This window comes from Cupressus sempervirens, chromosome 3 (assembly GCF_028749045.1).
Source record: "Cupressus sempervirens isolate cs-2001-9-10 chromosome 3, ASM2874904v1, whole genome shotgun sequence".
NCBI lineage: Eukaryota > Viridiplantae > Streptophyta > Pinopsida > Cupressales > Cupressaceae > Cupressus > Cupressus sempervirens.
The window spans coordinates 1,086,997,884-1,087,016,810 of record NC_143120.1 but is presented as its reverse complement, the minus strand read 5'-3'; positions in this window follow the sequence as shown (position 1 = coordinate 1,087,016,810).

Sequence of the window (18,927 nt, the reverse complement as noted above, 5' to 3'; positions counted from 1 at the left end):
GGAGACTGTGTACTTGGGATTTGTGATTTCATTTGGTGGTTTGAGAAAGGATCATGAGAAAGTTAAAGCAATTTTGGAATGGCCCACACCTAAGAATATGGGCGAGGTAAGATCATTCCATGGTTTGGCTAGTTTTTACAAGAAGTTTATAAAGAATTTTAGTTCTATTTGTAATGCTATGATTGAGACTATGAGAGGAGATAAAAGGATTTCAAATGGAAACAAACAAAGGCTTGCCAAGTTTCATGTATTGGCTTTACATGCTTTCAATAAGGTATTTCAAGTTGAATGTGATGTAAGTGATAGTGCAATAAAAGTTGTGTTGAGTCAAGAAGGTAAACCTGTTGCTTTCTTTAGTGAAAAGTTAAATGATGATAAAAGGAAATATTCTATGTATAATCAAGAATTTTATGCTATTTTTCAAGCCTTGAAAAAGTGGAGACATTATTTTATTCCTAAGGATTTTGTGTTGTATACTAATCATAAATATTTATAGTATTTGGGAAGTTGACATAAGTTGAACCAGAGACATATGAAGTGGGTTAGATATTTGTAGAGTTTCACATTTGTGATCAAGCATAAGACTGTAGTTACTAATTGAGTTATTGATGCATTGAGAAGAAGACATTCTTTGTTGACTGAGATGAAGGTTGAAGTTCTTGCTTTTGATGAGATGAAGGAGTTGTATGATACTAACCTTAATCTTTCTGATGCATGGAGAGAGTACAAAGCACCAAACATATTAGATCAACTGATTAAGTATGAAGGTTATTTCATTCAAGAAGGTATATTGTTCAAAGTAATTTAGTTATGTATACCAAGAAGTTCTATGAGAGTTAATTTGATTAAGGAAAAACATTGTGGTGGATTAGCTGCACATTTTGGAATTGATAAGACATTGAGTTTTCTTAAGGATAAGTATTATTTGCCATAGATGTATAAGGACATTTAGAAGTTTGTAAGGAGTTGTGGAATTTTTCAAGTTGCAAAAGGAGTAAGTTAGAATACTAGATTTTATTCACCTATTTTTGTTCTTGAGAAACCTTTCAATAACATTAGTATGGGTTTTGCTCTTGGATTACCTAAGACAACAAGAGGGTATGATTCCATATTTTTTGTTATGTATATATTTTCTAAGATGACACATTTCATACCATGTAAGAAGACATCAGATACTATGCATGTTGCTGAGATTTTCTTCAAAGAGATTTTTAGATTACGTGAATTACCAATAAGTATTATCTTTAACAGAGACAACAAGTTTGTTGGTTACTTTTTGAGGACTTTTTGGAAGAAGATGGATATTAAGTTGAAGTTTAGTTCTACATTACATCCATAGATAGATGGGTAGACAAAGGTTGTGAATAGAAGCTTTGGTAATTTGTTGAGATGTTTGGTTGGAGATAAGCTGAGTAATTGGTATATGGTATTAGCGCAAGTCAAGTTTGTGTATAACAATTTTGTGAATAGGAGTACTAGAAAAACATCTTTTGAGATTGTTACTCGAATGCAGCTTAGAGGTATATCATATTTGAGGGATGTTGCTGGTGAAGATAAGAGAAGTGTTGAAGGGGAAGTATTTGCTAATTTCATGAAGTCTTTGCATGAGGAAGTGAGGTTGAGGTTGGAACAAAGTAATTATAAGGAGAATGCTAATAATTCTAGAAAAAATCATGTTTTTAAAGTTGGAGATGAGGTGATGGTTCATTTGAAGAAAGGTAGATTTCCAGTTGGAACATACAATAAGCTAAGGATGAAGAAGTTTGGACTTTGCAAGATTTTGAGGAAGTATGATATTGATAATGCCTATGAAGTTGAGTTACCTGATGACATGGATATATCTTCTATATTAAATGTTGCCAATTTTCATAAGTATCATGAGTGAGATGATGAAGTTTTTGTACTACATGATTATCATAAGAAAAATAATGAAGAGGTTGAACAGGTATTGAATCAAAGAGTTGGTAAAAGCACAAGAGTAAGAGATTACTATGAATATTTGGTGAAGTGGAAGAATAGACCAATCAAAGATGCTACATGGATTTCTCAATCTAAGTTAGATTTAGCTTGGGTTGTGACATCTTAATGATTTAGGAGAATCATTTCTTTCAACCCCAGTTGTTTAATTTAGGAGTATCTTGGGTTGCCTTTCTATCCCACTCATCTTTGTTCATTCTACCTATTAGTGTCTAGTTCCAGTAGTTGATGAGCTACAGTTGTTGCCAAGTTGTTTAGCATTGACTAACTTGTTTAGTGTTGGCTAAGTTGTCCAGTGTTGGCCAAGCATTCCTACATGTGTCGAGTTGTCTAGTGTTGGCTGAGAATTCTTGTTGGAAATATCATTGAAAAACTCATTGTTGAAGATCAAAGAGGGACATTTTTGCAAAGAAGGAAGATTGATGTTTTCAATTGTTGTTTTGTCATTGATGTCAAACCTGCTACTTGTAGGAATGACATTTTCTTATAAGATCCAAGTACTATCACTTAGTTGATTGATGAAGAGAATTTGATCAACAAGATGTAACAAGAGAATCTAAGGGAAATGTTGAGTTATGATGTTGTAATAAAGTGCAAGGATTAGTTAAGACAATGGTTAAATGATGTATTGATAGCATACTCAAAGATACAGAGGTTGGTCACACTTAGAAACATTGGAGGAAGAAGTTGTAACAAGGTTGAATGCAAAGCTTAAACTAAGATCATTAGTGGGTTCCAAGAAAGTTAGTTGAAGCTAAGAAAATTCTTAGTTGGAGCCGAGTAACAAAAAATTCTAGTGTGTGCCGAGTAATCTTCAAGTGCCAAGTGAAGATCAAGTGCTAAGCATCAAAAAATTCTTAGTTGGTGCTGAGTGATTTTCAAATACTGAGCATCAGGAAAAATGTAGTTGATGTTGAGTAACACAGTAGGTGCCAAGCACCAGTATTTAAATAGTGTCGAGTTGCTGCATTATTTCAAATGATGAAGATTTGCCAAATTTGAGCCAACAAAGTGGTTAACTTGAATTTTGTGAATGAGTTATAAGATAAGGATGATGAGCTGGTGGCATAGAAATCTATGTAAACCATTTTTAGGTGAATTCTAAAGGATTATTCAAGAAGTTTCTAGAGGAAATAAAATATGGGTTGGATGCAATGAATCCTAACTAATCCATATGAATTGAAATTAAAGAATGGAAGAATCGAGTGGAAAAAGGAACTCCAAGACTTCTGTTTAAGGAGTCATAGACCAAGAAGCAAATGCTGCTGATACTGTTGCTACTGAAGAGCCAAATCTGCGAAGTAGTTGGAAGGGTGTCAAGGAGAAGACATCTAGGAGAAGGAAGAGCATAGAGGCTCTACTTCTATAAGTGGTCATGAAGAGATGATTGCACCACTACATTGAGTATGGAGACTCAAAGAGACTAAGTTTGAAAAGAGGGCAAGCTATCAAGAGTTGCAGAGATTGAAGGCTAGGCAAGAGTATGAGCTGAGAAGTGATATGAGATTTGCAAGATAAGTTGTATGTTGTAGTCAGGTCAAGATTTTCTAATACTCTCTAGCAATTGTATTAGATCTAAAAATCCTATGGACTTAGGTTGGTTTAATAGCCATTTGTAAATCCTTTAACATGGTGGCATTCCAAGTGAATTTTCTAAAGTCCTTTAACCAAGCCCACTTCTAATAGGGTGGTTAAATCCTCTAACAATGTCACATTTGATAGTGTGTTGTAAGCTTTTAATAGGGGATGCCTTTCATAGGTCATCACTTCAGAAGAGTGAGAATGGAGTAGCATGTTACTAGTGGTTTTTCCCAAATTGGATTTCCACATAAATCACTATGTTATGTATTGATCTTTTATGTGTCATGCTTGCATATTGATTATCAGTAACTTGCAGATTAGAATAGATAAAGCTTGGATGAATGAATAGTTGAATGAGCTCACTATACTTAGTGAAAGGTTTGAATAGGACATTTGGACCTTAAATAATTGATTTCCCCCTCCCAGTTATTCTAAAGGATTTCTAACAATTCCTTCATGCATCAAGTGAACCTTATATCCTTATATTTGTTAATGCTCAATTCCTTATTTGACCAAGTTTGTCTGTGATTGGTTCCTAGTTTGAGTTGAGTTACGTATTTAATTTGGATCATGAATTTAATGTAAGGATCTTATCTTGGGATGTGTACAAGCCATTTTAAGGTTGATCTTCTATTATGTAATGATCTAGAATCTTTTGTAAGCCATTTTTCCAAATATAAATAAAGGTGTTTAGGTTTAGGTTAGGAATCACTTAGAGAGTTTGGGGGCATATATTCCTGGAAGAGAGAGTTTAGAGTTAGATCATGGATCTTGAAGTTGAATCTTTGTATTGGTTGTGACCTAGAAGGCCTCACAACTAGGCGTGTATGTTGATCATTTGATGAATCAATAAAATATTTGTTATTTCTTCTCTCCTTGTGTTGTTCTCTATTTTATTTTCTTCTGTTGTGTTTACTCATCAAGGTGGTTGGATAGATAGGTGTGCCTTTGGCCCTAATTTTCCAATCCTCCTTGCCTTAGGATTGAACTTACCAATTTTTCTCCTACAAACATTTTTTGTCTGACCTAGTTTTCCACAGTGATACCATGTAGGCTTTTTGGTCTTTGGAATCCTACTCCTTTATTCTCCATGCCTTGATGACTCATTGTTACCTAATTTTACCTCCTCCAAAATTTGAATTTTGAATGCAAACCCCACCCAATGGCCACTTACCATCTTTAGTATTTTTTAAATGCTCGGGAAATACAAAAAAAAAAAATGATTAGACTTTCTATTTTCTCGCAACTTTCTGTGCCATCAGATCTTTGGTGATCTATGGTGGGTGCTTTCCTGCATTTTCAAAACAAACAACCATTAAAAATTGCAGGGAAGCCCCTTTGTGACATGTGGCAGGTAGGTCCATCTTCTTTTGTGGGCCTTAGAGGGAAGAGGTCTCAGTCCAGTTGGTATTTTGGTTGGCGCCTGCATTCCCAAATTTTGTGTTTTGTCAAACTTCCTAACAATGTGGGCAAGCCCTAGATCACCAAGTGTCCCCATGAGCCCAAAGGAATAAAGGCTATAGTAATGTCGCATGTTCTCAATTGTACCTTCTATCGTCAGATCTCCCAAGATCAATGGCCGATGCATACCCGCAATAAGAAGTATGATTTTTAAGTAATGTGGGCGTGTGCCTTGCTACTACATGTCCTTGTGGGGTCAGGTTTGTTCCTCACACTATAGTTGGATGCCAAGGTGGTGCCAGGTCATGTTGAGTTAGATGCTAAGTGTTCATGGGCCCAAAAATTTTAAAGAGCAAGTGCAGTATATGGAGGATCTTTCACAATCATTGATCTCATAGAGATCAATGATCAATGCTTTCCCGCAATATGAAGATGCGAGGAAATTAAACATTGAGAGGAAGCACTTGAGGGACATGTGTCCCAGTAGGCCTAACCAAGGCATTAGTAGCAAAGGTTGGCAGTTATGAGACCATCGCAGTCAGGGTTTTGAGGAGGTGGTGCAGTCAGTTATAAAGATGTGGTCAAACTCGAGAAGACCTTGCAAGGTGGAAAAAAAATAAAAGGCTATTGGCCCATGTGGCTCATCTTGGTGGCAGTGTTTAGTTGCCTTGCTGACCTTGCTGATCCATGAGCTAGAAATGGAGGGGATCAAGTTTTTGTGCATGATCTGATCCTTGTGATCAATGCAAACCACTCTTGAATGAATGTTGAGCCTAGTAAATAGCAAGAGAACACTCCACCACCTCAGTTCATCCATCTTTTTTGGTCAAGATGGTTTAATGGCACCGTTTCTATCAAGGCCTTGTTTCAACAAATATCAAGTTTCATTATATCTAAATTGGTACCTAGATCAGATTTTCTCGAGATCTTTATCAAGACTTAATGGCAATGGTTGTGGGGTAACTTTAGTTAGAAAATATCTCAGTTATGCCTAAACTATAAAGGCAATTTTTGTAGATTTTGTACTGGTTGACTCTTCTCTGACTTCTCTAATATTGCTCTACAATTTCATTGTAAATTCCCTTTGTCTCTGAACTGTATGAAATTTTGCCTTATCACCTTCAACCATTGATGTAAAGTGCAAGAACTAGTTGCCTCTAATTGGTGTATTGTAGAGATATGCAATCTTGTATGACTGTATATTTTTTGGCCTATGAGTGGTATATAAGTGAAACATCTCTTTCCTTGTGTCATTCATTTGGGTTTTTTGATCTACATGTGATTGTTAGATTAAAGAAAGTGTGGATGTGTATATCTTTTGCTGTCATGATGGTTCAATAGTGCATGTATGGGCAAAGATTGGTTTGAACACTCTATTTTGGTGCATCACCCCCTTATGTTAGAGTAGGTAGATTTTCTTTCATGCATTCCTTCTCCCTTTTCCTCTCAAAGAGTAGTTAGGTGCACCTTGATATTAAAGGAAGCTGGCCTTCTTCAAAGACTCAACCTCATAGTTCAAGTCCCACAGCTTGGAGGTTGTTTCCATGTTTCACAAGGTTGTCCTTAGGTAAAAACTTTGGACAAGGGTGAAAACCTTTGTGACAACACTCACCTTGTTTGATAGATGATATGAAATTGATATAACCTAATCCAAAAGTATTATGAGGTCTTCTTTGTATGTTTTATTAATCTCAGATTGGTTTTGGCATATGAGTGACAATATACTTAAGTCATTTACTAGATAGAACTTAGTTCATGCCGAACAAGTAATCTATACCAAGAATAAGTTGTTAGATAGTGTATGCCAAGTGAGATATACAATATGTGTTGAGTAAATAGTAGATGCCAAGTCACTCAAGTGTTGAGCAGATAGTTGATGCCAAGTGATTCAGATGTTGAGTGATAAATAGATGCCATGTCATTTAGAGGCCAAGTTATAGAATTGAAGATATAGTGGATGCCAAGTATCAAAAATTTCAAGTGTCGTGTAAAATAGTTTTGGACATAGTTGTTTGTAATGGCACAAACTTCTATGTAAACCATTTTTGAGCCAACTTAAGAATTATTTTGTGATTCAAGATGATAAGAACAAATCTATATTGAGGATCTCTATGTAGTACATGTAACCAATCAGTTAAAGGGATAAATTAAGAAACAAAATGGATGAATCATAATAATTGATTCATACCTAACCCTAAGTCACTTAGGTCTTCTTAAGGAAGGAAAACCCTAAAACATTATATGTGTGAAGAGAGAAGTTTGCATGCACAAACAAAGCATTTATGGTGACTAAGGAGTTGTGATAATCATCAAGTAATGAATTGCAGAATCAATTGGAGGAGAATAAAGGAAAGAAGTTAGAGGACACAAGTGATACATCTGATTAGAGAGGATCAAAGATACATGCAGAGAGGTGATTTGTTATCTAGTAGTAGAGTGCTAATTACAAGATTATTGTTGAGAGATTCTAACAAGTGAATTAGTTAAATCTCTTAATAGAGTAGTCCTAATAGGCTATTGAAAATCCTTTGATAGAGTGCTTACTTCATTATAAGTTTAAGTCCTTTAATGAGACAAACTTCTAATAGGGTTTTGAAATCCTTTAACAAGGTAAGCTCTAACAATCTTGTAAGCCTTTAACAGGGTAGGCTTTTCACATGATAGATCATAGTTTATGATCAAACATTGCAACCTTCATTGGATACACTTTACAACTATAGTAGTGAAGATTTGTGGGTGTCATCCCCATCCCAATTTTACCTTCTCATTGGAGGGCTTCTAGGTAACCAAATATCTTATGTCATATATGTGTTGAATGTTTATTTGATTTCATGCTATGGATGAACATGCTTAGTTTGGTATTTTAGTTTACATGCAAATTGTGAGATGGATGTGTGGTCCCCTCTTAGAATTTACTTTCCCTATTTTATTTATAACAATTGGTATCAGAGTTGTATTCTTTGGAAAGGAAAGCTTTGTAGCTTTGAGGAAAGATCTTGAAGATGGAAGTCTACAAGTTGGGAAAGACTAATGAGAATTAGAAGATTGAAATTCAGCTTGCCCTACATCAGTTGAATGAAGCAAGAGATGAGTTGAAGCGCTCATTGAAGAGAAGGAAATAGATAGTTATTGAGGAGAATGATAAACATTACCAAGAGGAAGACACTATTGAATTGTTTGTAGATGGAAACTCAAGTGAATTTGATGTAGTAGTTGTAGATCTAATGGAAAAGAATGGTGCTCTAACTGAAGAGGTCATAAATCTTAAGATAGAACAAGAAGTCCAATCAGTATTGCTATGTGAGGTGACCAAGTAGAAAAAGAAAGTTGAGGAAGACAAAGTCATGGTTGAAGATGACAAAAGGATAATGACCAACAAAGTAGAAGAGAAGACATCAGAGGTAATTGGATTGCTCAAATGTAACTAGAAAAATGAATAAAATGATGATCACCAATCATGAATTGAATAGAAAGCATATTGAGATCACAACCCTAAAATTATAGAATGAACAACAGAGAAATGATCTGAAAAGAGAAAAATAATTTTCTGAAAATTTCAACAAACCTAGTGAAACCATCAAGTATTTTGAGAAATTGATGAGACCTCCTAGATCTAATGATGATACTGTAGACACCTAAAAATCCTTTAGAAAATAAAGTATTTTTATTTTCTGAAAAATTCCTGATGACATCATCATTTATTAATTAATTAATTAATTTTTATGCCATTAAATCCCTTTATCTTAATTAAAAATATTTAATTAAGGAATCCCTCCCAAAAATGTTTAAATCTTATTTAAACATTATTTCCTTATTTATTAATTATTTAATTAATAAATTGACCAAAAATCCTAAAATAAATAAAAAATTTATTTTTTGCCCAAAACTTGGCCAATTTCCTTATGACCAATAACCTCTTCCAAAATCTTCTAATCCTTCTTTAATTTTGATTAAAGGCTAATCCCATCATTTCCTACCCCTAATCCCAACTCAAAATATTTAATTAAAGTTAAATATTAATCCTCATGTTTATTAAAAAAGTTTTAATAAATACTCCTCAACCCAAACACTTGAAATAAATAAAACTTTATTTATTTCCTAAAAATCTAATTTATCCTCATCCTAAGAAGTTCTAGACTCTTCTAGAAAGTCTTTATCCTCATCCTAGGAAATTCTAGACTATTCTAGAAAGTCTTTATCCTCATCCAAAGTCTAGACTCTTCTAGAAGATGTCTTTAAACCTAATCCTAATCCCCTCCTAACCTTGTCACATTCCCTAAACATGGGTTAAAACTTACTAACCCAAGCCAAAGTTAACAAATATCTCCTCCTTCACCCACCCTCATTAAATGCCATCCACTTGCCTATCCCTAAGCTAATCCTAAACCATCCTAATCCATCCTCTAATCATTTGCACAAGCCTAAACAAGCTTAAAACCTTCTTAATCAAGTCCAAGTCGAAATTGCTCTCATCACCCTCAAAATATCTCAACCATAAAACTTTATGAAGTCCACTAGGTCATAAATGACTCTTACAAGCCCTTTTATTGCTCTTACAAGTCATTATGAGGGTCTTTATGAAGATTTTATCCCTTGAGCCTCCTTTGTTGAATCATCCTTCCCCTTTCCTCCATCCTCTCACCATGTGACATGTGTCACTCCTTGATTTGCTATAAGAAAGCACAATCCATGTGCTCTCCTCTCATGCAATCTGAGCCCTCCATAAGCTTTTTCCCATCCTTGCATCTTAGCCCTCAAACCCTCAAGCCTCTTGCCTATAAATTGGATCCTTCCCCTTTGCAAAATAACACAATCCATGAAGTAAAGTCATAATGCCATTTTGAGAAGCCATTTAACATCAAAACCATACACTCACACCCAAATTCCAACTCCATTTGAAGCCCTTTTTGAAGCATAAGCTTGAGCATACATCCTATCTATTTAGACAAAGCTACTCAACAAGATAGCTTCTCATTGAGAGAGCCAATTAATGGCTCATATTCTCAATTGAGAGCTCATCTTAGTCTATCTTGAAGTTTATGAATTTTTTTTAGTTTGTAGAAGCTTTATTTAAATTTGGTTTCTATTAGCATACTAACATTTCTCATATACATTTTGGCACGCCCGGTGGGACCTCGCATGGGTCATCTTCATTAGCTTTTTTAGTCAAGTTTTGTATGTTATTTGCTGATTTTGGCTAATTTTTCTTGTTTTTGTGATTGGTAGGATTGTATAAATTGGTTTTGTAGGTCCACATGAGCATGAAGAAGACAAAGGAACTCATAATCTATCTCATAGTGTTTGCAGATTTTTCAAGCTTATAGGTGGACAAAGAATTTAAAATTCTTCTTCTTCTTCTTGTCTATATTCTTCTTATTCCATCTACTTCTTCTTCTTCTTCTTGTGGGAGATCTTGGCCATTTTTTTTTAAGGAAGCAAAATCATACACACTTCTTTTTAGTGCTTAAAATGAACCCCCAAATCATACTTAAATCCATTGAAAAATTTAAAATTTGCAAGAAAGAAAAAATCTTTTAACAAGTGAAACTAAACAAATCTAATCATTTGAATCCTTGCAACATCAAGGTTTTAGATGCATTCATGCAAAATTAGGAACACTTCATTTTTGGGAATTTAAAAAGAACTTCAAGTTTCCATTTCAAAGGGTTCAAAATCAACACTAAGTGCACACTAAAGTTCTTTTAAAAAATCTCATGAAAACTAAGAGTCCTAAATGGTTGCCAAAAATTGTCCTAAAAGCTTTGTTATTTGTTCCAAAAAAATGTCTTATTACAAAATCTTGAATGTTTCTTAGGATTTTCATGCATCAAAACAATCTAGGAATATCATTTTTGGGCTTAAAATATGCAAACTAGAACACAAAATCTTGAATGAAAACCAAAGTCCAAAGAGTCATTTTCACTTTTGAGTCCAAAACAATCTTGAATGATCTAAGGTTAAAACAAAGAACTTCAAAGTTCTTAAAACAACACACAAAATCTCAATCTTGAATGCTCAAAAGAAAACACTTGAATGTTTAACCACTTTTCTTTGAATGCATGTTGCTAAAATCACTCTTGAATGCCATGGATTAAAATCAAATTTTCCTTGAATGCATGATTAAAACAACAAATCCAATCTTGAATTCTAAGGACCAATTAACCATTGCAATATCAAATACTTCATTTGGAGCTTCTAAAAATTGAACAAAACAAATATCTTTTCCACATGCAATCTAGGTAAAGTTTGATTTTTGGACATTTAAGAAACCTTGTTAAGTTAAAATACAAATTTGCAAAAATCAATTTGAGTAGTTCCTTGGACTCACCTCTTTTCTAATCACCCATCAAATATTAACCATTGGTTGCAATATCAGCGCCATTTATGGGGATGGGTATACTTGAAAAAGGTGTTAAATGTTCCACAATCTAACTCACTCACTTGGTCTTTGAATTTTTGCTTTAACTTTATCAAAATTCTTAAATGATCAAAACTCTAGATTAAATTGATCACACTTCAAGTTTGGGCACTAAAATTGAACAACAACTGACATGGAGAGCCTCCGGGCGCGCGCTTGAAATCGAATCTCACACACTTTTGTTTTGGGCTTAAAACAAACTCACACTCAATCTTGAATGCCTTAAAGAAAATTAATCGATACTTGACGTGGAGGGCCTCTGGGTGCGCGAGTTTTCTTTTGTTGACCCTAACTCTTCTTAGTGTTTGCATTCTTTGATCGATTTACTTTTGTTGGTGCTTCAAGTTGGAATAAACATTGTATCTTAAACATGAGTGCTTGAAAAGTCTAGATCAGAAAACTTAAGCGTCAGTTGGTAAAAGAACAAGCGTGTTTTTTAGCCCAAGGTCATCCAAGTCTTCTCTCCCCTTGTCGTCTTTCGAGGCCATCTTGGGTGCATAAGATTAGGATCCAAAACCTTGTTTCTTTTTAGGAGGCCTGCTTGGGGATTTCATCACCCCTTGGATGACCTCAACTCCAGCGTTCTGACGGAGTATAAGAATTGGGAGGTGAATCGAAAGACACCTCTCTTGGGATCAAGATTTTGTCACTCGGGCTAAGCCTCAAGGAACTTTATACCCTTGAGAAGTGAAAGAGGAGAAGTGGGTTACCACTCCTCTCGGCTGTGTGACATCTTTTTGGTCTCATCTACGAATTTGGGCCTCATGTACCTTGGGTATATCGAGGACTCCTTAGCTAAACCAACTGTCAACCTTGTAGACAACCATCTAGGATGTTAATGTTTTTGAGGTGACTGATCGAAACATTTGTAGAACATACACACTCCTTGGCGCAAGTATCACTTTTTGAGAATCAAAACCTTCTATCTGGTTGTTTCTATCTATTGCTTGATCTTTTATTTGTTGAATGAATATTTTCCAAACTTGGTCAATCCTAGCTTAGGGCATACTTAGCGTAGTCACTGCCTATTCTAGAAGTTGAACGAGTTGAAGCAAAACAACCAAGATCTCTCAAAGCCAAGTAGATTTAGAAATTGATGTCAGAGCAACCCAAACCCAAACAGAAGTTCCACAAAGTTAAACTCAAACCATCTCTAGCATACCAAGAACTTTCAGCCAAGAGAAAAGAAATAACACCAAGCCCACGAATTGCCAAACTCCACAAAGCAGAGGACAAAGCTACCGACGAAGCACTTCAAGAGGCCTGGTTAGAGTGCACCATCAAATTTAGCCAACATCCAGGAGTTAATCCTGCTTATGCCTTACCAACTAGGCATGATTTCTATGATTAGAAACCCTTGTTTCTCCACATCTTCTTGGATTAGCTTCACTTTAGAGTCATCTTTGTAGAAAAGCCAGCCATCTTAGGTTATCCCCTTAAGCATTATTAGCTCATCCATCTCATTTAGAATCAAACCATCTAGCCAGCAATCAAAACCTCACATCCAAGCCTTCAAAATTGTTGTCACTTTTGCCAAAAGTTTGCCGCTCCTAAAATCTTCCAAATCCATCAATCTCACCAAGGTTATCCCTTTGACAGAGCTTTGTCTAGGGTAATCTAGCTTTGTCACTTGTTATCCCTCATCACCTTGAGCTAAAGGTTGGGATCCACAAGTGGTCAATCTCGTGTTCTTCCTAAAGGATCATCAGTCTATCCTTAAGTTGACACAATCACCACCAAGCTTGCACATAGGAAAGCAGACCTTTCGTGCTTTGGCAACATATCTTTGAAGTTAGAATCTCCAACCCAATCCTCCTTAGGTTTTGTCATATAGCTTTGCCTTAACCTAGGAAATCATTTGCATAGAGAAGCCTTCCCCCTTTTGCATCCATCAGCATTATTGCATCTCATCCCTAGGAGCATTTTTCATGCCACCCGTCACTCACTTAGCCAAGAAGAAAGAAACAATGGAGCCCTATCATTTGGATCGAACAACCTCACCCCCCTTGAGCACTCAGCCATCCTTTAGCCTAGAGAAAGCTATGCCATCATGTACTGACATTGAAGCTTTCATGAACCAACCAGGAAATGCAGTATTGGTAAATGCCATTATAGACAAGAACAAAGAGACAATCATGGCTAATTTTCGAAGAGAAAATGTAGGAACCTTTGACTTTGGAAGACCCCCTCCATTATCAGATCCATCTCACCCATTGTTTGGGCAGCTACCACCACCCATAGGCTCTTATGATCCAAATTATCCTCAATATATGCCAAAAGAAGAGCCTCTAGCCAATCCATATGATCCAACAGACCCAAACATACCATCATCCACCCAAGTTGAAATCTCCATGCCGCAAGCCAACCCATCCACCACCACTCCATCCTTGGTTCATACCTCTCCGCTCCAAACCCCCTTTACCCAAAACAGCTCACCGTTCACCCCCTTCACTATTGCTGCTGCTGCTCCCCAACCCAGCCTTCCAAATCCACCCATCTCCCAAATCAGTGCTAGCATCTTTGGCCAACCTCAGCAATATACAACAGGGATGCCACCCATGGGGCCAAGTAATCAACCTTTCATCACCCCCAGCTTGTTCACTGCAACCCAAAGCACAATCCCATCATTTCCATTAGGTCTTGGGAGCTCAATACCATTAGCCACAAATCTACAAGCTACTACCCTCACTCCACAAAGCTATCAAATCCCACAAGCTACTACCAATTTTCTACCAAACTCCCAAGTGACCCCAGCCCCTGCCACCACTCTACCAAGCTTCCAAATCCAACCACAAAGCTATCAAACCCCATTAGTTCCATTCCCAAGCTTTCAATTCCCACCACCTCCACCACCAACTAATCCATTACCTCCAATTACCAACTACTTTTCAATGCCACTTCTAGGAGGTAATCCACCACCCCAGCCAACCACCAATTATTTGCAGATACCATCCCAAATGGGGGCACAACCCACATATATTGGTCAAACCCCACAAGCCCCTCGATCCTTTCCCCAAGCCTCTCAACCATCTTATACCTTACCTCCAAAAAGCAATCCATTTATCCCACAGCCAGCTTATGTTCCTCAATCCCAACCTCAAATCCCATATCAACAGCAAGCCTCGCAACACATGCAGCAATATGCGCCACCTCCCCCTCAGCAACCTGTCATCCACCATGCAGCTGCCCAAACAATGTACAATCCCTATCAGCAAATCCCTCATAGCCATCCATATTCAGTGGCCCCATCCAGCACATACCTACCTCAAGGCACTCCTACATTGGGGGCACCCCAGCCATCACCTATCAATTCAGAATGGGAGCAAATGAAGATAGCTCTGAAAGCCATCCAAGAAGGGAATGATCTGAAGACATTCAAGTTTGAGAATGTGTGTCCTTACCCATTTGACAGAGCCATTACCATGACACCATTTCCCAAACACTTTGAGGTACCCAAATTTGACAAATTCAGAGGAAAAGGAGACCCTGTCACACATATCATAGAATTTTACATGCACTGCTAGGACGTAGCATACAATGATGTCTTCCTCTTGCGCCTTTTTCCCAAAAGCTTAGTTGGACCAGCTCTTGAATGGTTTTATAGAATCCCCTATGGTACAATTAAAAACTTTGCTGAATTATCTGAGGCATTTGTAGCCCAATATGCCCATCTTGTTGAAACAGAGCTATCAATAGTTGATCTTGTCCACACCAAGAAAAAAGGTGGAGAAAGCCTTGCCGAATACCTGCAAAGATGGCAAACCCTTACCACCCGCATATCCTGCACCTTGCCAGAACGCCATGTTGTGAAAATGTTTATTGATAATGCCCATCCTAGCTTGGCTCACCACATGACCATGAACTGTTTGCAAACCTACAAAGATATCAAAGAGAAAGGAATGATCCTTGAGCAAGGACTCATTAAAGATGGTGTTGTCAAGCTTTACAAGGAAGCCAACAAAAATCAATCACATTCCAATGACAAGTCTAGGTATTGGAACAAAAACAAGCACGTTGCAACAGATGGCGTCACTGACACCAGACATGTGAATATTGTTGGTCCTTCTCACAACCAGTCCAACCCACCATATCAACCAAAAAATCAACAAGCTATCAACTACCAACAACAGAATAACCAAAGCTATCAAAACCACACTCCAAGACCCAACTTTCAAGGGTCTAGCAATCAAGCTAATGCCATCAATGTAGCTGTAGGACAAAAGCCTAGATTCAAACCTACACCTAGAAACTATACACCCCTTGGTGAGCCATTGGATGTCATTTTTGAGAAATTAGTCAAAGAAAACCTCATCAAATTTCCTCCTACCCAGTAAATTGACCCAAGCCAATCCAAAGCTGCATGGTACAAAGATAATGAGTATTGCAAATTTCATAAGGTAAAAGGTCACACTACCCTCAGATGCATGAAACTGAAAGACTATGTGCAAGACCTCATTGATCGGAAGGAAATCACTGTTGGTGCCCAAACCTCTCCCAATGCAGGCTTACAGATCTATCAAAATGCTTTTCCTCCACACCACAACCAAAATCCTGGAAAAGCACCTATCCAAACCAACAACAACAACACCAACAACCGTCAGCCAAACCAACAGCATGGGAAGAACAATGACCACACTTCATCCTATATAGACTATGGTAGCCTTATAGGTTGTATATCCGAGAAAGAGCCTTCCGTCAATGTTATCAATATCCAAGGACCAAACAATGAGTGTTCGGTCACCACTCGAAGAGAGCGATTTAACATCGCAGGCCCACCTGTTACACCAACACCATCAGCTCCATCAAAAAGCCAGTACAATATCTTGGAACACCTTGGGAACATGCCAGCCCAAATCTCCATTTTAGACCTTCTTCACACTAGTCCTGTGTACAAGAACATCCTTGACAGTGCTCTCATAGAATCTCGTGTCCCTTCTGATATCAATGCTACTGATTTTCGTAATCTTGTTGGACACCTCTCATCCTCATGTGCCCTATCGTTCAAACCCACCGACATACCCGTGGTCGAGCTAGATCACACCCTTCCGCTTCGCATAGCCATCATGGTATCCAACTTTGCTGTAAAAAGAGTAATGATAGATAATGGATCAGCCTTGAATATTTGCACCCTAAAATTCATAAAACAAGCTGGGTATACTAAGGCAGATATCATCAGTGAGGTTATCACCATCAAAGCTTATGACAACTTGGAAAGAACCACAGAAGGAACTATCTTGCTGCCAATCAAGGTTGGGCCAGTCATCTAAGAGACACTCTACCATGTTATTGATCTAAACCTACCATTTAACATCCTCCTCGGTCGCCCATGGATTCATGCCATGAAAGCCGTTCCATCCACTTACCATCAGTGCATCAAATTTCTGCATCAAGGCACTGAGGTAACCATCCATGCCGATCCAGAACCCTTTGCTTACTGCAATGCAGTTGAAGCTTCATATACAAACCATTGCCCTGGAATTGATATCGGCACATCCATCGCCAGCTCATCCCACACTTATAATGACCCAGAAACCATCCTCGCCTCTACCCTGTCTACCGTGAAGATCAATAACAAAGGTTGTGGAGAGTATAGTCTGTCAGATGCATTTGCTGTCGGGGCACTCCCACTTGATCCACATGCCCATGGATGACCGACGTATCACAAAGCTAAGGAGGTTCCACCTCCTCGATACAAACAGTTTGGCCCAACAACCTTTGTATCCTCAAAAATCCTTCTTCATGAGGAGCTCACTCCAGATATCAACAAATGGTTACATAAGGATGCACCTCAAAGAAATCAAGCATGCCTTGATCACTTCAGCCAAAAGTATCCCCAAGAACATAAGCTCATCACTGAAAAATGGAACTATCAAGGTGGTGGTCTAGGACCAGAAGAAAGAGGCATGCAGTGCCCCATCGATGCACACAAGTGGGAATCGAAGTCAGGTCTTGGCTTTGGCATACCCACAATTGGGGGCACCAATGAGAACGGTCATGCTTTTTCAAACATTCACCGCAACCTTGTCGAAATCAAAGACATTCCTGAGGAAGTTGAAAAGAGAGCCTACGACGATATCCTAGACCAAATCTCCCTCGGAGACTCCGTTCTCCAAGAACTATCCATCCACCTCATTGACCTACCACTCGCCCATCCACAACTCATAGATTGGGACCAACCAAGTGTCATACACATCGATGAGTTCACATTAGAGGAGGCACTTCTAAGATTCATGGGAGCTAAAACTCCTCACAAGAAAAAAAAGCCAGATTCTGCCTATATCTACAAGCTAGATCCCAAGGGGTATTTTGGAGAAAATCCCCAACCTAGTTTCGATACACCCAAAACTGGAACTAAGGTGAATCTAAGACTAGCTAAGGCAACGAAGAGAACCCCTCAGCAAGAAAATCCAGAAGAACATGAGGATTTAGCATTGCCTCCTCAAGATAATCGACCAGAGGTGTCTTCTATTCTAATTGAGGATACTCGAGAAGTCAACATTGGTTCATTAGAGATCCCCAGACTTGTTCACATTGCTGCATCCCTATCACAAGACCAAGCTGACCTCCTCTTTGAGGTCTTAAGAGAGAACATTGGCCGATTTGCATGGTCATATCAGGACATGCCAGGACTTGATCCAAAGCTTGTAGTTCATCATCTTGCAGTTGATCCAAAGATCAAGCCCGTCAGACAAAAGCTTAGAAAAATGCACCCCAAGGTGGCATTATTGGTCAAAGTTGAATTAGAAAGAATGTTAGCTGCTAAGGTTATCCGACCTATCGACTACTCAGAGTGGATCTCCAACATGGTCCCTGTCACTAAACCTTTCAGTGACATCAGAATCTGCACTAATTTTAGAGATCTTAACAAAGCTTGTCCAAAAGATGATTTTCCCTTGCCCAACATAGATATGATTGTAGATCTTACAGCTGGACATGAAATTTTGTCCCTCATGGATGGATTTTCTGGGTATAATCAAATCAAGATTGCAGAAGAGGATCAGCATAAGACAACATTCACTACCCCTTGGGGAACCTTTTGCTACAACATGATGCCTTTTGGCCTAAAGAATGCTGGGGCTACCTATCAAAGAGCTATGACAGCCATTTTTCATGATCTCATCCATAGCATTTTGGAGGATTATGTGGATGATATCTTGGTCAAGTCTCATACCTTCATGGATCATCTTGCTGACTTGGAGAAAGTCTTTGATAGGTTAGCCAAATATCATCTCATGCTGAATCCCAAGAAATGTGTCTTTGGGGTCACATCTGGCAAGCTTCTAAGGCTTCATAGTTTCTAAACGAGGTATAGAGATCGACCCCAAGAAGGTCAAGGCTATCTTAGACATGCCTCCTCCCCAGATACTGCGACAACTTTGCTCTCTTCAAGGAAAGCTCCAATTTGTTCGGCGCTTCATCTCCCAGCTTGCAGATAAGTGTACACCATTTTCACATTTACTAAAGAAGGATGAGAACTTCAAGTGGGATCCTTTATGTCAGCGTAGCTTCAACCATCTCAAGCAGTATCTCATCAATCCCCCTATCTTGGT